Here is a 24,665-nt window from a genome sequence, read left to right as displayed (position 1 = left end):
TTGGACCCTTGAAATGCCCGGTTTATTTAAAATTACCGTGGATTGGGGAAAAGAGTAATATACTTTCTAAACAGATTCGCAGAAGTATTTACGACTGCTTTTATTCTGTGTCCTTGCGTTTGGTATATACTACGAGACCTGCTTTTCCGTCTTTTCGTAAGGATAGTTTGCCTTACATCCAAAATAGCAATATTGTATTTCAATTTAAATGCCAGTGCGATGCTGATTATGTTGGGCGAACATCTTTGCACCTTTTGACTCGTGTAAACCAGCATGTTCAATCGAAGATCAGACAAGGGAGGATGGGGTCTGGTGGTCTCCCTCCTTCTGCAGCCTTGGACTCTGCTATTGGCCAGCATTTGGTTGACAACCCGTGTTGTGTCGATAGATATAAAATAGATTTGTTCGAGGTGCTACATAGAGGGGACTCCAAAAACCATTTAAAGATTTTGGAGTCTGTCTCTATTGCGGTGCGTAAACCTTCTTTGTGCCGGCAAAAGGAAACATCCAACGCATTGTTTCTCTTTGGGGAACTTAAAAAAATTTTTTTCTTCGGCTCTTTTTTTTCCTTCCTCGTTGTGCCAATATTTTAATCGTTTTTAAACGTTAATAAATTTATTTTAGTGTCCCCGTACTTTTGGCACATTTAATAAGTCCCCCCTTAGAACTCTTTATTTTCGACACAATATTATTTTGTACGCCATCGATTTTCTCCTGATGAGATGATAGCCGAAAGAGCTCTCGAGAAACTTCCGCTTATTATTTTCAAAACTATATATAAATTCTGTACCTCTAAACATTTATATATATATATATATATATATATATATATATATATATATATATATATATATATATATATATATATATATATATATATGCTTGGTATTTTTAGGCAGAATGTTATTAAACCAAGCATTATTAAATCCAACGAAGGTACATTTCTTTATCATTGTTGTTTTTTTTTATTTTATCCGATCTTTCGCATAGTTTTTTTTAATATCGAAATCGAAGGTATTAATAAAAGTTCTAAAAAGATTACGAGCGATTTTGATTGTATTTAATCATGTTTGCTTGAATGAAAAATCCGATTAAAGAGTAAAATCCGATTTTGACTAAAGAGATCGACACTCTACGATAAAGAGAACCGAAGTAATCTCGAAATCTGTCACGTTTATATTTCCATCAACTAAACATTCAGCCATTATAGGAAAACAAATCAGTTTTAGATGAGAACAGTACCGATAACTTGAGAGGTTTTATGACATTTTCCTTCGTATTGTAGACACTAAACGAGCGACGATACTACAGCTTCGTGAAAGTAGAGAATGCGTACAGAAAGAGACAGAAATATTGTGGATGAAAATTGTAAGAATATTCGTATATTTTATTCATAGTTTAAAGTAATTTTGTAATGCTAACAATAAATAAGAGATATATTTCATCTATGTGTTGTAAACGCACCTAGATTTAATAGTCCCTTTAATCTATTACAAAACTTAAAATAAAATGGTGACCTGTATTTCAATAGAAGTAGATGTAACAATATACTGAGAAAATGATTACTGCTTGGCCTTGGAAAATGTATACCATTCTCAGGATTGGTCATGATTGGTTGGTCCAATGGTGTGGGTTGTAGAAGAGTTATACACACAAACACACACACACACACACGTACGCGCACACGCACACACACATACACACACACGCACACGAACGTACGCTGCTTTATACACCGTTAGTCTGCGCTGCAAAGAGCGTAGTATGTCGAGAAACTGGTACAAACACAGTTTATATATAAAACGAGGATCTCAAAGTGAACGGCTATGCACTATTTTCAATAAACGTTTTATAGCAGATACTGAATAAAACCAACAGCAGTGTGCAAGGGAAACGTATTTCATAGGTGGCTAACAAATTGACGCAAATTGCTACAATCTAAAACGCCATATATTATTTTAATATTAAATTTTTGTTTCGTTATGTATCGTCGCGTTTGAAATGTTCAGTATATTTTTAGAATGGAAAATGTTTATTAATTATAGTAGAATGCATTGCGTACTTGTACATACGTTGTCACCTCGCACATGTATAAAATGTAAATCGTCGAAAGACCATTAATCGAATATTGCGAAGTAAAAGTATCTGATTACTCATTTTAAAACTAATTGCTGATATTTGTTATCAAAATAAAAATAAAATGTGACACATTATATATGCCACATTTCAGCAAGTCAATTTAATTTCTATGATACTAGCCTGGGTGCTTGACGTTGCCCGGGTGTTTGTAGGTGTGTTCAGCCCCCAAAAATGTAGTAGTAGGGAGGCAGTCAGGCTCTAACCATACCGCGAATGGGGTAAAAGAACGTGCGACAAAATAAACACGGCGTTTTGTGAGTTGCGTCCATCACCAAACAGGAAGTAACGTACGTTTAAATTAAGGCTAGTCAATCGAAAAGAATGGATGGCTTTTGAAAATATCGGCGAAAAGAGCGACCCGCCCCTTATAGAAAGATTAGGGTGAAAGTATTAATGTTTTTAGCCAAATTTTCGATACCTGTCCGGAGGGTCCAGCTTCAAAATATTACCTATCTCGTCAAAATCCGTCGCTTGTCGAAAGTTTTAGGCACACATGCATACATACATACATGATGATTGCAACGTCTTGTCAGACGAGTGCCACTTCCTCAGACATTTAAAATCCATGAGCTCAAATGTCTGAGGGAGTATCTATACAAATATGATGTTACAGAATATTAGCTTTGTACGACAGCTAAGTCTCTCTCTCGGTTCAAAATGTTGAGATCCAGCAACAAGCAAGAGCAAGATAGCCAGCAACAAATTAAACTGCAGACCAGCTTAATGCGGGTACTGGTCTTCCGCTTTATGTTTTTTTTAAATCAGAGATTTGCTTCTCCTAGAAAGGTTTCCTTCACCACGGCTTACGGGAGCCCTCTCTACCCCAATACACATATACACACACACACACACACACACACACACACACACACACAAATATACACGGTACTAGTTGGCCGTTGACCCAGAAAAAGAGTTCATTCGCCCTTTCGAAGGTCTTATTTTTAATCCTTCAGGGAGACTAGCCGCCCTCCTCACCAAACAAGTCTGGTGGAGGAACCAGTTTAGTCGCCGGTGACCCGGCCATGAGGCAGGTAGTACTGGGTTACATGGCACCAGTAGCATATGACATGGCTTGACATACATACATACATACATACATACATTAAAACAAACAGGTGAGATTTATATTATAGATAACAGATATTTAGCAGGCAGAATTGCAACGATTTTATATGATAGATTTTGTAAAAAAAATCCCATTCAAAAGAGTAAGCATTTATATTTTAAAATTATCTAAATAGATTCTATCGATTCTAAACCTTTTCTAAAAGACGTTTCAATAAAATTTGGATAAATGCTCCTGGATATTTAACTGTCGTCGCGCGAAAGTTCAGACTCCAAATAATTTTTGTTCTAATACTTTTATCAAACTAATAAACGCTTTCGCTTGCGAGATAACAATTAAGCAGATTTAAAATGTATATTTTTAGTTGTATTCAAATGTTTATCTCGAGTTTACTCGTTATGTACTGAATATTTTATTTAATAAAAACTAAATAAATTCCGTTATTTATTTTATTGTAAACACCTTTTTTTAGAAGATTTTTAAAATGGGTATCTTATGAGTTATTTAGAAGTTGCCGTTTCGAAATTGTAAGATTGTTCTATTTTTAAGATATTAAATACGATGAGGTAATTGCATTGCTGTAGTACGGGGGTAAACATATATAATGAATGCGTGAGACACGTATATACGAATAGAAGGCGACAAACATCTAGTGAGATTAACACTAATATGATGGTTGGTTGTTTTTGTTTTACGGCATATCAACCTTTTTCATGTTATTTCATGCCGAATCTAGTTATTTTGAGGAACGATTTTTAATGGAGTATATTTTTTTAAAAGTCAGATTCTATTTAACCCATAGTTGGGACCCTAACAGGTACTACCACTCGTGGTCAGAGTGGACCTGGGAGCAATGGCAATTAAAGGATAGCTCCAAACTCCCCAAGGCCCACAAGGTGGGGCCTCACCATCGGATATAGTTTTAGGTCATATCCAGGACCAACACTAATATGAGATTAAGTGTGAAAACCTATATCATTACTGCTAATAATATACTGCATCTATGACTGTTTGTTATTTTATGTAAGGGCATATTTCAGTTCAAATCAAACATGATGGAAGGTGGCTAGAATCCTGTTTGATTCCTTCTTCATAGACTTCGTTGTGCAGATTAGTGATCTTTAAACGCAACGCATTTTAGGGGAAAATGTCATTACCTAACTACGTGCCATGTTGACACTAGGATAACTTAGAGAAAACTTATAAAAAAGAAATCAATAGAAAATACTTGCAAAAGTAGGTAGCGTGTGTAGATTGGATATCATTTAACAACGCATTTACGGTGAAAACATCATTACCTACTACTGTGCCATGTTGAAATAAATATACATTCCAAAATCTTATATAAATTCTATAAATTATTGGAAAGTTAATCAATAGGAAATAATAAATAGAAAAAAGGGTGCTAGTACAGATTGGGAAACTTTTAAAAATTACTACGCACTTAATATACATTCTAAATTTTATACATGTGTTGGATTCTTATTATCGTGAGGTTTGCAAATAGCAAAATATTATTTTAAAAAGTAGAAATTAATATTAATTAAAATTTATTTACTTTGTTTATTTAATTCTGTGGACAATTTTGGTAACAGTTGTTAAATCCTTTTTCAATCAACCAAGTAATTGAACAGAAAGTTAGTATTAAACAAACATCTTATTTTTCTTCATAAACAGCAGTAAAAACTACATATTAGAAAGTTTTTCGCCAATAGTTATAATAGGACTTCAATAGGTTAAGGATTATTGACCCTTACCGTTGAAACGGTGATCGATCTGTATATTGTTTTTCACCTATAATGGTTAAATATGTATTGAGCACTTTTGAAAAATATTTTTATTTAGTTCAAATTAATATATGTTTGTGTGTGTATGTTTGTGTGTTTGTGCTTGATTAAGCCCAAGCTAATATATAAATATATTAATATTCGCCTGAGCATAGTTCAATATATAATAGCTTAGATTAAAATATCTTCATGTTAGTGTCGAGTACGTGTACATATAAGATAAAATAAGAACATCATGATATATATATATATATATATATATATATATATATATATATAGCTGTGTGTGTGAGTGTGTGTGTGTGTGTAGAAAAACAACTGGGATGAAGAGACTTATAAGTGTTGTTAATAACGGATTCCTTTTGTTTTTCATAAATAATATTGATCTAATACCATTTATAAAGTGTGAATTTGTTGAAATTTTATCACCTTATTACTGGATACATCAACACGCTGCCTCGCTCCTGGCAGTAATAGCTTCGTTCACGTAAAAGGACTTAAGAAATTCTGAGGTAGGCGATCGAAATTATTAGACTGCGGCGATTTTCAACACATGCTACAGTGGACATTTTTCTCAGTGATCAAGGACACTGAATCGAATTTTGTGTACAGTGTGTTATTCGTTTCAGAATTCCATCTGCGAAATATCGTAGAACCCGCAATCGGAGTCGACAGTGTCAAATTAGAGAAACATTTAATTAAAATATGGCCATTGGCATATTTTACAATATTAACAATAAATAGTTTTCAATCTTTTTTCCAAGCAAGAACAGTCGTTGACTGACATACTGCAGTTGTTATATCGTCCGTTTATGTCTCTACGCTATTTCACCTTTGATTGTTGTATTTCTATTTCTTTCTCCCTGCCTTATCGAATAAACTACATTACTCATTTAAATTATGTTTCTATAACTGCACGTTTTAGGTTTGGATACTTGCCTTTACTATGTATGATTAGAATGACGTATTATTTTAATTATATTTATGTATATATATATTGTAATTAGAAGATGTAATTTCTCGCTCTATCACAACTGCAAAGTTGTGATAAAATACATCCGAGCCAGGAATCCAATCTGTAACCTTTTAGTCCATAGTCGGCAGTTTAGTCTGTGACTTATAGGGTCGACGCTCGCAGATTATATCTTCAACTGTCTTTATATAAAATAACTAGAGGAGGGACGCCCGGCTTTTTCCTGGACGTAAGATACGTTTAAATAGGATACTTTAATTAGTCCAGATTCGTATATATTATTATAGAGTCGTGATTTCAAAGGAAAAACTAAAGTAAAGTGCACCAGCTAGAATCGAAACCGAAACTGTAGCATCCAAACTGGTTATGTTATCATTGTACCAACGTGACGAGCATATAGACTGATTAAAATTTAAAAATAACCTAAGATGGATGTAGTAAATTTATAACGATTCCCTCAATTTTGACCCATTTTTGACTCCTTAAAAACTTTTTTTAACCGGCTAAAAACCCATAATAAAGCAGGCCGTAAAATATCCAATCTTTTGAGGCTCAAAGCGCCGCTCAATGTCTTTTAGTTTCGGAGGAGATAGAGTTTGAAAATATGAAGACAGACAGACTGACAGACATGTAGCCGTTTAGATATTAAATTACAGCTACTTTAATAGTTTTTCATTTATTTGTCTTTTGCAAACTAACGGATTTGTATTACGCTAAGTAAGCAATAGAGGAATTGAAATTGTGTGTTTAGGATTCAACACCCGACGCATATTTGCATAATTTGATTGACAAAACAGTTTTTAATTATTGGATCGGATATAAAAAAACTAGCAAAATCAAATAAAAAAACATGACGAAACTGATGGAAGTTTTTATGTGATGCATTGTAATACTATGTATAATGTAGAAGATTGTATAGTTTGTAACGAAAAGTGTGCACACACATGGAAACATACCTTTTATATGGCTTCCAAGAGTGAAAAATCAAACGCAACATTTTGTTAAATAAATATGATTTCTGGAAGTAAAACTCAAATATTAAATGCCTCTAATGCATAAACTAAAATATAACGGTTTTCGGAAAATGTCAAATAAATTATTTTATTTTTTTATTATGTACATTTACTTAATATTATTTTGAAATCTTCATGAAATTCGTAAAGTTATTAGTAATTTAATATCTACATCTGGCATTTTATCTCAATATTGTGTTACTTGACAAATGAATTATGAAGAGCGCATTACTCAAACTTCTTCATTTACGTATTGGTTTTCAATAATGTAAAAATGAAATGTACAACATTTGTTATCGATTTACTATCCAATTTCAAATGCATTCGTCTACAATATGCATTTCATGTGCATCGGTACATTTTCTCAGTCGATTTGACATGATGATTAAAGCACACTATTAAAATATACAATATTGTCAAATTGCTTTTTCAATCAAATATTACTTTACGATATATCGTGTATAATCGATTTTATGTTCCAATACAAAAGACGTAAAAAGTATAAACCGTTGATGTAAATGAACTTTGAAGAATGTTTGGGTGTTTTTATATAGAATAAATTATATCGATTGATATTGTGTTCTTTATGTGGTGTACATATAGGTATACATTATATCTACATAATAAAGTTAGTATGAATTTAAAAACATTCTATGTTTTTTTTTCTTAATTTAATATACCTTTGTTCATTTTGGTTAAAGGGCATCTAACTGGATACCAAACATTTACGCGTTATCTTGTATATTCTAACCCAGTTAATATTTTTTTTTTAAATTCTGACTGTCATTTTCAGTGCGATTACTCGTATTTCTTTTGCACTTAGGTTATAGGGTATATTTTAGAGAAAGTTTTGATTTTTTTCATGATTTCAGTTGCTCCTATTATTACTGGAATGGCAGATATCTTCTAAAGACTCTTGCTTTCGTTTTAGGTACAGCGCAATCACGTGTCCCTTGAGGGGCTACAACATAATCACGTTTTTCTGTTTACATATTCATGTTGACACACCGGTTCCCGCTGGATCACCGAGGTTAAACAACGTTGAACCTAGTCAGTGCTAAATATGTGACCATTTGAGACTTTCATGTGCTGTATGTGCTCTTTGCTTATCCAGGCATTGTTTCCCGTCGTCTTGGACTTCTCCTTGCCATAGGACACAAACAGCCGATTAAGGAGAGCTGTTGTTTGGGATTGCGCAACTCTTGCTTTACAATTATGTGCGCAGCTACCCCTGTAGGTGTATCCTTTGTCTTTCGAGACTGAACGGCGGCATCGAGTTTTCTTTTCATGCCATACATTAGGCCTTGGTATTTCGTCATCTTTTCCCTCTTAACTATGCTTAATGCAACATCAATTGGGGAAATCAATTAGTTATTTACTCTTTAGGTCCACTATCGCTATCTAAAGTTTTAATACTTATGGTTTTTTAAATGTACCTTTTTGTTGGAATGGTGTAGTGGGTGGAGTATAGCTTATTTTCTACTGGATTTTTTGATATATGTTCCCAGGTCTGCAGCTAAATTCCATGTTCAACATTTACAGATCATCTAGAGGAGATATTTACATACTCTATTGTGTCACATCATATAGTAGCCGTCCCCCAGAAGAACCTGCTCGCCAGATGTCAGGTGACTCCCACTCTCTAAATCTGTCTTGCAAAACCTGCACTTGGTATCATTGCTGAGACCACTCAACTTTTTTCAAACATTTGTCATCAATCTTTAAATTTGGGCAGCCATTAGAATACTTTCCTGATCAGTGGAGCTACCCTTTCATAGCTATTGTACATGGTATTCTTTATCTATGTAGTTTTTAGTGAATTTACTCGGAAAAACTCAGCAGTCAGTCCATTATTCAATTTTTTTTTTTTTTTTTACAAAATAAATTCGTCGTGTATTTTTACAAATTCTTTTGGGTATTTTCGTAGCTTACTTGTTTCCTGATATTGTTTTCTTTTAGGACAATCTTATCTGAAATTATTGGTCAGTTTTGTAATAGAGGTTGTTTTGCTTCCTCTGTTTGTCGTGATGATAATGTGTGATTTTAAGGTTTGGATTTCGGTGCACACAATAGTATCATGATGCAGTAATACAGGATAAACACAAATTAGTTTACTTTTCTCTATGTTATTTTGTATCCATTATCTTTATTTTAATGTCTAATCTGCTTATGTCTTTCTGATCCCAGTATTCAATGCCAAGCTGTACGCCATCAGAAGCATGGCTAGGTGACTAATTGCAATTGTTTTGTTTTTGAATTTGAATTTCCCTGCTGACGAGGAAGTTAGCAGTGAAATTTGAAAAACTCAAATTAACTGATTTTGCATGCTTTTCATTCCGTATACGTTGACGAGTTTACTTTTCTGTTTTTTTCTATGATATAAGCGATAAAACTGGTAATGAGGTGAAAATAAAAATTCCATGAAATATAGAAACAGCAAAATGTTCTTATTGAAAAATTATATCCTCTGGCCTTCATCAGGTGGTAACCGCGACGGATAGAAACTTCGAATCTCCTAACTGCATTCTTAGTCATCACTGCCATCATCCGTCAGAGGAATAGTTGGCCGAATCGTTGTGAATAAACAAACCAATAAAAGATGAAAAACAACAACTAATAAAGATGAGACTATTAGTTCGAAATAAAAATAAATTAATAAAATTAATAAATCTCTACGCATATATAAAAGGAACTTTGTCTCTACGTCTGTGTGCGAGTTCGTTCCCTATGGAATCCGAAACAAATAGACACATTTTCGGGGGAAAGTTTACACAAATGTACTATCTGTTCCTGGAAGTGTTCTTAGATAAGTTTTCTAGCAGAATGTCTAAGATAACTATCGAAAATCAGGAATCGAAAAAAAAATTCGGTTAAAAAACTAAATATTAAATTTATCTAAGAGTAGTTAATAACGATTACACACGTCAACAAATTTACTTAAATATATTTCTTCACTCCTCTACGTCTATATGCTATAATTTCAATATTTTCTTGACGTAAATTTTGATTTAATATTATGTTTATTGTTTCCATTTTTCTCAATAGTTTGTCACTCGAAAATGCGTGAAGTATTAACAACTTTTTATCAATCGATTGTTTATCTTGACAACTACTCTACAAAAGCAATGCACAACGTTTGAGATCGACAAAGTATCACATTAAAAATGAATTCGTTTGCGAAATGCTGTTATATATTCTAATGCATTATATTTTTAGTTATTTCCATCATGATTCAAGCTCAATATTAAAAAAAAATATATCGACAAAGCAAGGTAGAGTTGCTTTATTATATATTTCCAATAAATCATAGACAATCAATGCTGTTTTATGACATTAAGTAACTCAAGAATATGTTTACGTTCAATGAAACTGAAAAATATGGCTTGAACTTTTTTCTAGAATAAATATATCTATCCCCAAAATTGACGTATATGTTTATATCGTTGTATGCACATGTTAAACTTCTAAATCGAAAAACGGATTCCAAATAAACAATATAGATGCAAGGAGTAGGGCGAGTGTTGTGATGTTTTTTTTTTTTTAATAATGTAACGAATAAAAAGTATTAAACCATTCGCGAGAATTAATATAGTTGCGATATTTGGTAATTTTGACAACAGGTTTTAGATATCAATTATAATTAATCTTTAAATTATATGTTCAGTACAGTCATAGGCACATTCTTCAATCCTAAAATATAAAATGAATTTAGGGTATACAATAAATTTATTAATACTGGTTAGCTTTTCTGACTTTTATTAATACTGGTTAGCTTTTCTGATTTTTATTAATACCGGTTAGCTTTTCTGACTTTTATTAATACTGGTAAGCTTTTCTGACTTTTATTAATACTAGTTAGCTTTTCTGACTATTATTAATACTGGTTAGGTTTTCTGACTTTTATAAATACCGGTTAGGTTTTCTGACTTTTATTAATACTGGTTAGCTTTTCTGACTGTTATTAACACTGGTTAGCTTTTCTGACTTTCAATTTGTTTGTATACTTGTAAGACTTTTTTTTTTAGATATTTATAGAATTACTATCAATTTTCTTTATTAATCGTGAATAAGTTCTTTAAGCATGATGTCTTGCAGTATTATATATGTATGAATATTGTTTTGCGTGGCGTACATGTTTTGAATATCAGTTTTTTAAAAGAATATATTTTATACGTACTTGCATTGATATGCTTTAATTACTCTTATATTAACTAATATGTCTAATATGAAACATATAATTGGCAAATAGTTAAATTTTGTTAATTAAAATATCACATCATTGGATTCAGTATAAGTACGTATTTAATTATTTGCGTAGAGTAATGCATACGGAATATGTTTTTATAGCATTAATATATGGAAATAGTTAATGTGTTTTCCCTATGAGCAAGATCCAATGCTTCTGCTGCACTAGTGTTAAAACATTTTTGTAACGACACTGCTCTAAACAATTCCAATTTATATCCATTATTTTGCTTTTGGCTATAACATTCATTATCATGAAGAGACCTAGCTTTTTTCCCACAAAGTAGTAAATCATAAATTTATTTCTGACAAAATATATCGGCGTACTTAAATCTTTTAGATAGTAGAATACCTTAAACGTAACAGTCGATTTTGAATTCATACATTCACTGGATTAAATAGATTATACACTTGATATGCCCAAAAGTTTTGACAAGATCTTATTTGAGCATTTAATACTAAAAAAAACATTATACAGTATTATTGCACGAATCTTTATTGTAATCACTTCATTAAAACAAGTCGGGTTGATGGTAGTATATTCCGATTACTACATCTCTCCTATTTATGAGACGTTTACTCATATTTATAGTAATCATAATTTTATTATTTCTTATTTTCCCTGAGCACACCTACCGCAGGTTAAATTGCACGCTCTACCCGTAAACATGTGGTAAAAACCGCATACATAAATTGATCCTTAGATAATGATGCCTCATGTTTAGTTGAACACGTCGAGAATGAGAGCGATATATACATATATATATAGAGAGAGAGATAGATAGATAGATAGATAGATAGATAGATCGAAAGATAGATAGATAGATAGAGAGATTGAATTAGTGCCGCCGACTTCCGAGTAGTAAGTCCTTTCCGTCAGAATCCCATCAGAGTTTCTCTTAAAGATGGTTGAAATATATAAGGAAGTTAGGACAGAAATACAGACTAGTTTTCACAGGGAGAATATACAAGACGTGCAAAGATCCATCTTGGAATAAAAGAAAAATCGGATGAAGGAATGGCGTATCCACCCGAAACGACATTATATCCTCCGATATTGAGAAAATAAAACGTGAAAAGAAAATTGTTAGAGGATAAAAATACTCGTTTTTAACAACATAAAGCTGCGATGACAAGGGGAAAAGAACAAGCAATAGCGCGGGTCATTGAAATTTGTTGACGATAACGTTGGTACACATGTTTACTTTGTGAACTATTTGTTACTTGAACATTTTATCATTTAAATTATATACTGATCTGAAATAATGATATTGTTTAAAATACATACTTTTGAAATTCAAACCATGGTAAACATCTGCGGTTATGATAGCTGACGTGGCTTCTATTTGCTTCGTTCGTTTCCTGTTGTTCCCCTTGCTATTAATTGCTTCTGATTGACAACATATCAACCCGCTGAAGGAACTTCTGTTCATTTCAAAGATGGCATAAGACTGTCAATTCAGAGTTTCCAAATACGTATACCTTCTACCTTTTTAAGCAAACAACGTGGAGTCCCATCAGGGAACTCTTTTATTTCTGTGTAACTTTCCGGCTAAATGCGTTTCATTACCACTGATCGAGTGTAACCAACGGTCGTTGTTTTGCGACTTTTAAATCGGTTACAACTTTATTGACATTTGATATATAAGGTATATGTAAGTGGAGCACACTCTTGATTTGTTATTTTTTAAGATACAAAGCGTTTGAGTCAAATAAAGCATCACTGTTGCTGTTATCTTTGCATATGCGCAAAATTAAACATTCATAGCCTAAAGTCGCGTTATCTTGAAACTTTTGCATGTATCTGTCTGTAGCTTAGGAAAGTCTTACAATATCAGAGGGATAAATAACAACAACGGCTGAACGCTAAACGTTCTGGTTTCGATTTTAGAGAACAGTAGAAAGTCATATTTTAAATTTGGAAACGATTACTATATATTGATAATAATCAATAAAGAAATTTAGATGAATTAAAATATTTTTATTCGTATTTTATGACCGGATAACGTAAAGCAGACTGCTAGTATATTATTAATCTAATGAGATAAATGCACATTGAGGTGGATATTATGAGATGTTCACAAAGTAGACGAAACCCAGGAATATAAAGTGTCAGGTAAGGTAATTACCATACACAACGCCTTACTCGATATAAGATACTAATCAAAAATATTGAATGAAAAGACGATAATACATATATAAATATTTCATACACGATGCAATTAAAGAATTGGAGCAATATATAACATAGATAGCGATCGGATTATCGCCGACAATAAAACTGTTTTACGTTTTACTTATCAAACGGGTGCAGAATTGTAACCAAAGAGATAAGAAAACATTATGGATAAAATAGAGCAAGGGACCCCCACTGATATACAGACAGAAAAATGTTTTATAAAAATAACATTCAGTATATGAAAATCTCAGGAAAAAGACAAAGTAAGATAAAAGTATTATAGAAGAAACAAAACCATAAAAGATATTGTGAGTGAAACTCGCCGAATAAAGCAATAAAACACTCGTCATTGAAATGGGTGTCTAATGAAAACTAAGTAAATTACTGCAATTAAACATTTATTAATGCTCTATACACACATCATAAGCTTGAACATTAGGTCCGTATCCTGTGAGTATAATGCGCCTGCAAACCTCTTAAAGAAAGAAATAGAGAGAGAGAGAAAGAGAGAGAGAGAGAGAGAGAAAGCAAGAGAAGGAGAGTGAAAGTTGGAAGAACGAGAAGGATGAACGTAATGAAGGATTTAATGAGAGTCGATATTAAAAATTGTAAACTCTTGTATTATATTTAAGCCAAACAAATGATATCTTTTAAAAGTCAAAATCTTGTAATAACGATACAATTGTTGTGTTGTATGTGGGTGGGAATAACAATAGAACTTTTTTTAAATTAGGAAGAATCTATAATCTTCGTGCCAGTGAGGATCGAAGAAGTTGTTTTTAGTCGAGCTGTATGGAATTGTGAATCGTGCACATATCGAAATTTAAGAACATGTTTAACGATAATAAAACAGACGGAAAGCGATCGTACTCCACCTTTGAAATAGTGAGGTTTTCGAATATGTTATTCTCTTTTCAAATCGACACATGTTGCGGACATAAAGATATATACAACCTACTATTACATTACAGCACAAACAACACAACGCGTCTAACGAAAACTATTGAAAAAGCTGTAGCGACACGAAAAAAAGTTAATTTACGTAAAATTTGGCAGTGACGTAAGGAGACGATGCCCCATGTAAAAGCTGCAGTAATACAGTAAATTTAAGCGTACTATAAAGAGTTTTAAAAAGTGAAACTGTAAACATAAGGTAAATTTGACTTATACAAACGTATTAGAAAATCTTGGCTGCTGGAATCGATTCTGATAAACAATTTACAGTGACTAAAGAAACACAGTAATAAAATAATATTTAAGAAACATAAGTATAAATATAATTGATTATAGTAAAAACAAGCTGTGGTATGTTTCGTAAGCATGAATAATGACATAAGGATTATATACCCGGTGAACCAAGTACAAAAGATATACAAAGAAAACGCAATGAATTCGACGGGGGAACATGTACAGATCTTTTGATTTGAATGCATGAGATAGTTGGTAAATATGTGGAATATATACTCCTTTAAATTTTGTATTTTTGTATATTAATATTCATATTGAAGACACATTTTTCTATTAATTTAAAAAGAAAATCCTACTTTCTTATATATGGGTTGTAGAATTGCATTCACTAGTAAAATATCTAGCTAATTTGCACATTATTTTAAACATTCATTTAAATTAATTTCTTATTTATTTTTTTTACAATTGTCTCATGGGATGATCATCTTTACTTAATTTTTACATGTTATTAATTAATGCAGATATTCTACATGCTTTATACCTGCGTAATATTTGTGTAAACATGTTATAGTAAACAAAAATATTTCCTATATATAATTATATATGCGTATCTATATTTGTTTAAAACGTTTCCCTATCTAACTCCTCTTTCATTTTTTGATCCACAGATATGAAAATTAATATATAGGGTATTCGAACTCATACAAAACTTTATATTTGCCGGGAAAATCGGTGCAAATATATGAAAAATAAAAACGTGGAATTTGCCAGGTGAAGGTCGAACGACAACGTTACGAATATGGATTCATAACGTTATACCTATTGGTTAATTTTTTAATTTTTAGCATTTGAACCAAACATTTCTTTATAGCTGAGACATTGACGTCAAAGGAAAAAGTAAATCGTAAGCAAAACGTCTCGATTTCGATTCTCGGTGGTTACGCACGAGTCATTCTTTTCAAAATCATTACTATATATTGTGCCTAATATAATATAATATAATATAATAATAAATACGAAGTCTGCATTAATCCAAATATCATATTTAAGCGTATTTTATGACCGGGCAATGACGGGTGGTCTGTTAGTAAAATTTAAAAACAAACAGTAAATAAATGCTGGAGAGGAGGTTAAAAATATTTAAATGTAATATATAAGTCAGTGTTGACCTATGTCTCAACTGGTATAAATAATGATCCAAGACGAAATGCATGAATGCACGTATATTTTTTTCCAGTTTAATAAACATCTAAGTTACTGATATTCGAATTTAAAATTGCCCGACAGAGGTGATCGTCAAATGTCGCGTGTGTTGAGCGGTACATATCAAAAATAGTCACTCTTCAATCAAAAAGCAAAAAAGAAGTAGTCACGCGATGAAGAAGTGTTATATTCTTTTCTTTTCGGTCAATCATTTTAGAATTGTATCTCCCCAGCGGTTTCTAGTTGGGGAAAGAGATGGACATTAAACTTTATTTAATCTTCCACCTGATTCTACATAAACTGTTTTCGGGGTTGATCAACTCAGAGGAACTTGGAGACTTTCCAAACGTTATATTATATATCTTACCGTTTGGCAGGTTGATTGGGGCTAGCGTTTTAAAATACAACGAAAGCAATAGTTGTAATATAGACGTGCTTGTGAAAAACATCAGTACAGCTTTAAATGCAAGCTGAGCATAGTTTTTCGATTTTCCGGAGGATTAAATTATATATGTTTGTCATGACGAAGATTGCTATTGCGTCGCATCAACTATTAAAAATATTGCTAAATATTTTTTATATAGTTGTTTCCAGATCGCATACCTAAACATTTAATGGTACTTCATAGAAAGCGCAATGTAAGCGATTTAGCATATAGAGTTAATAAATTCCATTCATCAGCAGGAAAACCATTTAATTAATGCGTTTTCTAACATGTCCTAATAATAATTCAAAATACAATTACTGCGACACGAATCACAATTGAACATCGTTGTGTTATATTGCAATATTTATGCGAATGTCGACGGGAATATCCATGAAGAAAGTTTGCACCTTGATGATACAAACATTTATAATGACAGTATCAAATAACCGTTTGCAAATATACAGGGGGAGTCACGGGGAAAAAGGGAAAAGAAAACTCTGCGAATATTTCAACAAAAATTAAAGAATGTACATGAAAACAATCACTGCCTTTATGAAATACTAGCATTTCAGCCCGGGTGTTTGCGGGTGTATGTTGAGTAAAAACCAAAAACAAAAAAAAAGTCCCATTTTTTTAACTTAACATTTATTATTTGGGGCTCATTACACTTATTAAGTTAGATCCATGTTCAAGGAACCTATATCTAAAATTTCAAGTGTTTAGACCCTAAATTGACGGAGGAGTGTGGTAGAGCTATCCAATGTCAAATCGTTGAACTTTGACCCGTTAACAGCCAAATTTCTGGCTGAAAACGAATTATAAAGATTTTCCCAAATCTCAGTACCCTGTATATCAAATTTTGAGTCTGTGGACTTTAAATTGATAGACTTACTGGGAAATGTACACAGTCACACACACAGACACACATATACTCACACACACACGTTCACTTTTTTAGATATACTAGCATTTCAGCCCGGCGTTGCCCGGATGTTTGGAGGTGTATGTTGAGCAAAAAAAAAAAAAGCGGCCACTTTTAAAAAACTTTGACCCCTATTATGACCCCTTAAAATTTATTTTGGGGGGCTCAAATCAAGTTATTAAGTTAAATCCCTGTCAAAGGAACCTATATATAAAATTCCAAGTGTTTAGAACCAAAATTGGTGGATGAGTTTTATAGAGTTCTGATAGATCAATCTTCGAACTTTGACCCCTTAACAGCCAAATTTATGTCCGAAAACGGATTCCAAAGAGTTTGCCAAATCTCAGTACCCTGTATATCAAATTTCGCGTATGTAGACTTAAAATTGACATAGTTATTACCTAGACAAATGTAGACAGACACACATATACACAGACACGTTCACTGCTATAGATATACTAGCATTTCAGCCCGGTATTGCCCGGGTATTTGAAGGTGTATGTTGAGCAAAAAAAAGGTCATTTTTTTAACTTTTATCCCTATTATGACCCCTTAGAATTTATTGTTTTGGGCTCAAATCAAGTTATTAAGTTAGATCCATGATCAAGGTACCTACATATAAAATTTCAAGTGTTTAGACACAAAATTAGCGGAGGAGTTTTGTAGAGTTCTCAAAGGTCAAATCGTTAAACTTTGACCCTTGAACAGCCAAATTTCCGGCTAAAAACGGATTCCAAAGATTTTGCCAAATCTCAGTACCCTGCATATCAAATTTTGAGTCTGTAGACTTAAAATTAGCAGAGTTATTACGTAGGGAAATGTACACACACAGACACACAGATACACAGACGCGTTAACTTTTATAGATATATAGATAGATAGATAGATTTAGAAGCGAAAAGCGTTCTAAAATTATCCGTTTCCTGCGACTCAACCATGATAGAATTAACCGTTTTATATTTAAAGTGTTCAAACTTGAATTCATTCAATCATACTTTGCACAAAAGTATCCAACTTATTTGTAAATTTATATTTCGATAATAAAAGTGAAGCATAATCAAAACGAACTTCTTAATATAGAAAACATGTTACAATAAATACATACACGATATATTACTCAAGGTGATCTAACATTAACAATAAGTCAATACCTGAAGCTCTGATTCATCATACATAGCATTAGTAATTCTTTGTTTTCCTTCGAGGTTTGTTTCATTAAATAAAGTATTTTGTAAATGCAAACTGCTATTTCGCATAACAATAAAATGTTTGACACATTTTCAGCACAGAAAAAGTAGACACTTATTTAATTTCGATATTCTGATTTAAACCTCGTACACAATTTCTTAAATATATATTCAATATGACAGTACCCAACTGAATAGTTTCCCAGTGTAACGATATAAAAGAAAATATGGTAAATAATAATAATAATAATAATAATAATAATAATAATAACAGCAACAACTAGCGGGACATGTGGAAATTCCACAGCAGCATTTTTCATATGTAATATATTATTGCTGGACATGCTGTGAGCGTTCTGTTCAGCACGAATAAAGGCACAATCATATTATTCTACTTTGTTATTTCAACTGTCTCGCCCCCTTACTAAAATAATAACTTTGATATATTTCCTGGCTGATTATTTCATTACAAACACACCGGTCAATTAACTCATATTTTATCATTTTTCATAATTATTGAATATGTTACTATGTTCGACAATAATTTTTCATAATTTCACCCCACATTATCGCCCCTCCCTTTACTAAAATATTAAATTTGATATATTGTATTGGCTGATTATTTTATAAAATAACACAACTATTGATTAACTCACATTTCATCATTTTTAATAATTCTTAGATATGGTACTAAGTTTGACAATTTTTCATCATTTAAACTCACCATATCGCACACCTTACTAAAATAATAACTGTGATATATTGTCTATGCTGATTATTTCATTACAAACACACGCATCAATCAACTAACATTTCATCATTTTTCGTAATTCTTGGATATGTCACTAATTTTGACAATATTTTTTTATAATTTAAACCAACGTTGTCGGCCAACCTGACTAAAATAATAACTTTGATACATTTGCTGGACTGATTCTTTCATTACACAAACACTAATCAATTGACCTCCATTTCATCATTTTTCATAATTCTTGGGTATGTTACTTATTTCGACAATCATTTTTATAATTATATACCCACATTATCGCCCCCTCCTAAATAAAATAATAACTTTGAAATATGGTCTGGGCTTATTATTTTATTACAAACACACTAATGCATGAAATCACATTTGATCATTTTTCATAATTCTTAGATATATTACATTCGACAATCATTTTTCATAATTTTAACCTACATTTTCGCCCTTCCCTCTTTACTAAATAATAACTTTGATATATTGTCTAGGCTGATTACTTCCTTTCAAACACCTCAATCAATTATCTTAGATTTCATAATTTTTTCGTAATTCTTGGATATGTTACTAATTTCGACAATAATTTTTCTTAATTTAAGTCCTCCTTATCTCCTTCCCCTTTACTTATATAATAACTTTGATATATTGTCTAGGCTGATTATTTTATTATAAAAACACCAATCAATTAAATCACATTTCGTCATTTTTCGTAATTCTTGGATATGTTACTAATTTTGACAATTATTTTTCATAATTTAAACCATCCTTATCGCCCTCTCTTACTAACATAATTACTTTGATATATTTCCTTGCCTGATTATTTTATCATAAACACACAATCGATTAACTCACATTTAATCGTTGTTCATAATCCTGGATATGTTACAAATTTCGACAATAATTTTATAATTAAAAACCCGCATTATACCTCTCCCTCATACTTATATAATATATTTCATATATTGTCTGGGCTAATTATATCATTACAAACACACCAATAAAGTTACGCACATTTCATCATTTTTAATAATTCTTGGATATGTTACTAATTTTGACAATAATTTTCATAAGTTAAACCCACTATGTCGCTTCCCCTTACTCAAATAATAACATTGATATATTGCCTGGGCTGATTATTTCATTACAAACATACCGGTCAACTAACTCACATTTTATCATTTTTCATAATTAATGGTTACTGCATTACAAACAAACCAATCAATTCTGGGTATTCTCATAGTATATATGTTTCACCTATCTTATACCATCCAAGGTGACGCCACATATTCTGCTAATATATATCATTCACCTATCTCATTCGATCCGGGGTGACGCTGGGTATTTTGCTACTATATGTTTTCCACCTATCTCATTCAATACTGGGCGACGCTTTCTAATAGTATATATTTGCACATCTCATTCAATCCCTGGACTGACTTCATATCCGCAACCCCACTGTTGAAAATATACATTAAATAAAGTAATGTTTTAATCGTAAACTGCTTCAGCCATTTCTGGGACTGACTGTATATCCCCCAACCCATTGCTAAAAATATACATGAAATAATGTAATGTCTAAATAGTAAACTGTTTCAGCCATTTCTGGAACTGACTAATAATCCCCAACCCACTGTTGAAAATATACATGAAATAAAGTAATGTATAAATCGTAAACATTTTCAGCCATTTCCGGGACCGACTTTTATCTCCAATCTTACTGTTACAAATATACATTAAATAAAGTAATGTCCAAAACGTAAATGATTCCAACCATTTCCGGAACCGACTTCATATTTCCCACCCAAATGTTAAAAATATACATTAAATAAAGTAATGTGTAATGCGTAAATGGTTTCACCCATTTTTGGGACTGATTTAATATCCCTCACCTCACTGTAAAAATATACATGAAATAAAGTAATGTTTAATTCGTAAACGGTTTGAGTAATTTCCGGGGTTGACTTCATACTCCGTAACCCACTGCTTTAAATATACTTGAAATAAAGTAATGTTTTAATCATAAACTGTTTGAGCAGCTTTTCGAAAGTAATACATAAAAAACATTAACACGGTTAGAGATTAGGATACCATTGCTTCAACATGAATTTCTGAGTGTAGTATCAGTTTCAGCATTCCAGTGACTTAAATCCCCCCTTTTTTGCTCTTGCTTAATGGAGGAGCAATCCTTCATTACTGATACCATTTTTATTTTTGTTATTGACTAGAGTGCCCCTTTTGGGGAGCTGGTTTCCCCCTAGATTTATAACCGACCTCATGTCCAATTCCGCCCTTGTGGTGAGGCAAGTAAACAAAAAAATTATCAGAATGGACATTTTCCAGGGCATTTTATAATTAATCAGAAGTGACATTTCCAGGGCATTTTGTAATTAAATCAGAAATAACTGTTTCCAATCATTTTTAATACTAAAACTTTGTTATATTAAACATAGTACCTATTCACAATGCCTCCCAACGGGACAGATTTAGAGACCGGAGTCGTTTTTTAACGTGGAGAAAAGAATTGTCTTAGTCGTAAAGGACTTCTTTTCCACTGAGGGAGAAGAAATTGAAATGTAGAACCTGAAGAACAGATACTAAACTTTGATCTTAGCTAAAAGGCCAAGAAAGACAAATCATTTTATTAGCTTTGCCTCAACAGCGACACCAATTTTTTTTATACTTCTTTTTCAAGGGTTACAAGGTTTATTTGGAATATTCCACTTTCCTTTTTTAGGGATGCACAGCATGATAACGGACGGAGCGATAAGCATAATAATAATAATAATAATAATAATAATAATAATAATAATAATAATAATGATAATAATAATAATAACTAGCGGAAACTGTGGAAATTCCACAGGAGACTCATTCACATGTAATATATTGATGATGACATTCTGTAGATGTTCAGTGTAAATGGAGACGCTCGTATATTATTGTAGCTTGTTTGTTAAAACTGCAAAAGTATTCATCTAAGCTAGCACGAACGCCCGGCAAAGCCCGGTCGTAAAGTACGCTTAAATATGATATTTTAATTAATACAGATTTCGTAACTATTTTTATAGAGTTAATGTTCTATCGATTTTTATCTATATATCTATAAAAGTGAACGTGTATATGTATTTGTGTCTGTGTACATTTCCCTACGCAATAACTCTATCAATTTTTAGTCTACAGACTCGAAATTGATATACAGGGTACTGAGATTTGGGAAAATCAATGTGATCGGTTTTTGGCCAAGAATTTGACTGTTAAGGGGTCAAAGTTCAAAGATTTGACCTTTGAGGACTCTACCAAATTCCTCCGACAATTTTGGGTTTACGCACTTGAAATTTCAGATATAGGCTTAAATATAATATTTGGATTAATGCAGATTTCGTATTTATTATTATACTAGCAGTTCAGCCAGGCTTAGCTCGGGACCTATGGGCTGTTCATAACTTTATGCGTATATGTATATATTAAAAAATGTTCATATATACAGTAATGCTTTTCTATATGATAGAGTTCCTTAACTACCATAGAGAAAAGTTTGCAGGAACCGCAGAAATCACGTTTTTTAAAACTTTGACTCCAATTTTCACCCATTAACATTCATTAGTTTGGGCTGAAATCATGTTAAAATGTTTGACCCATTTCCAAATAACCTACATCTAAAATTTCAAATATTTAGTGCCAAAATTGGTGGAGGAGTTAAATAGAATCTGCAAAGTCCAACTCTTTCAACCTTGACCTCTTGGCAGCGAAACATTCACCCAAAAATTGATTATAAAGCTTGCTGCGTGTTTGAATACCCTTTATATACAATTTCAAATGTTTAGACCCAAAATTGGCTTAATAGTTTGCTATAGAACGCAAATGTTAAATCTTTTGGACTTTGGCCCCTTGCCAGCTCAAAATTTTCAGCCTAAATCCGATTAAAACGCTTGCCCTATTTCTGAATACACTTTATGTAAAATTTCAAATGTTTAGACCAAAGATTTGATGATTTATTTGTTAGAGATTGCAGAGATGCAATTTTTTAAACTTTGACCCCAGTTTTGACCCTTTAACATTTACTGTTTTGATCTCCTATCAAATTATAAAATTAGATCCATGTCTCCGTAACCTATATCTAAAATTTCAGGTGTTTAGACCAAGAATTTGTGAAGGAGTTTGGTAAAGTTCTCCAAGGTCAAATCGTTGAACTTAGACACCTTAACTGCCAACTTTCTCACTGAAAACGGATGTAAAAGATTTTTCCAAATCCCAATGCCCTGTATATCAAATTTTTAGTCTGAAGACCGAAAATTGACAGAGCTATTTGGGAAAGAAATGTACACGCACATACAGACATTTTCACTTTTATATATATATATATATATATATATATATATATATATATATATATATATATATAGAGAGAGAGAGAGAGAGAGAGAGAGAGAGAGATTATACAGGACCTAATATGTTGTAATGATTTAAAAAGTAAAAAAAATGACTCGTGCGCAATCACCGAGAATAAAAACCAAAACTTTTAGCACACGATTTATTTTTTCCCCTGCCGTTAATGGTTGAGGTAGGAAGACATTTTTGCTGTGAGGCTACAAATTAAAAAAAAATGAACCAATAGTTTCTTCCTGATTCATGCATATTTGTACTGGTTGGCGTTGGACGTTCACATGGCAAATTTCATTTTCTTATAATTTTCACATTTTTGCACTGATTTTTCCGGGCTCAAATATAAAGTTTCACTTCGGTTTAAATACCTCATATATAAGTTTCATGTCTGTAGACCAAACACTCTGGGAAAAGTTTGGTAACCAAATTTTTTAACCAAAACTATATACACATACATAAATATATAAGAGTGGCTGAATCTAACGAGATTCGAAATCGGGACCCCGTAATAAAAAGACTAAGCCTGTTCCACTGAGCTATCTCGCAGGACTACTAGTGTTACGTACATGTTGTTTGTTTGCTTTTGTTAGCGATACTTTTTGAATGAATTCAATTATTTATATGGAAGCGCATTTTTACCTAAATGCGAGTTGGGAATTATTTTCCCTTTGGCCAGTTTGGTATCCCCAAATGCGGAGCGGCATATGCATCATTATTTTTAAATATAATTATCCACTGACACGTGTTTCGTCGTGTACGATTCATCAGAGTGGCTTAATCTAGCGAGATTCGAAATAAATGTTGCTAAATCATGATTAATTAATCTTCTGGTTCTTTTAGTCATTTTCTTCTGGTCATTTTATAGAATAGTTTTCTGGTTTATCTCACAATTGGGATTTATTCAGCGGGTGCCCTGATATTTGTTTGCTGTTCTTCCATAGAAGAAATATAATAGCAATTTATGCTCGCACCGTTTTGATAAATTACCCGGATGTTATCCGTTTCCGATTGAAAATTCAGGATGAATAAAAGAAATGGCTCAAATGCAATTCAGAAAATAAGATAAAGTTGTGCCACAATTATTTCTATTGTTCAAATTCTGGCACTTGTACAACGCTTCCAGCAGAGTCAGAAATATGTTTTGGTGTTGAGAGAAGGATATTGTTCATTGAAGAACTATTTCTACACTTTGC

Source organism: Euprymna scolopes, chromosome 4 (assembly GCF_053919585.1).
Source record: "Euprymna scolopes isolate OS-2025 chromosome 4, ASM5391958v1, whole genome shotgun sequence".
NCBI lineage: Eukaryota > Metazoa > Mollusca > Cephalopoda > Sepiida > Sepiolidae > Euprymna > Euprymna scolopes.
The sequence above is the reverse complement of the archived record's forward strand: the minus strand, read 5'-3'. Positions refer to the sequence as shown.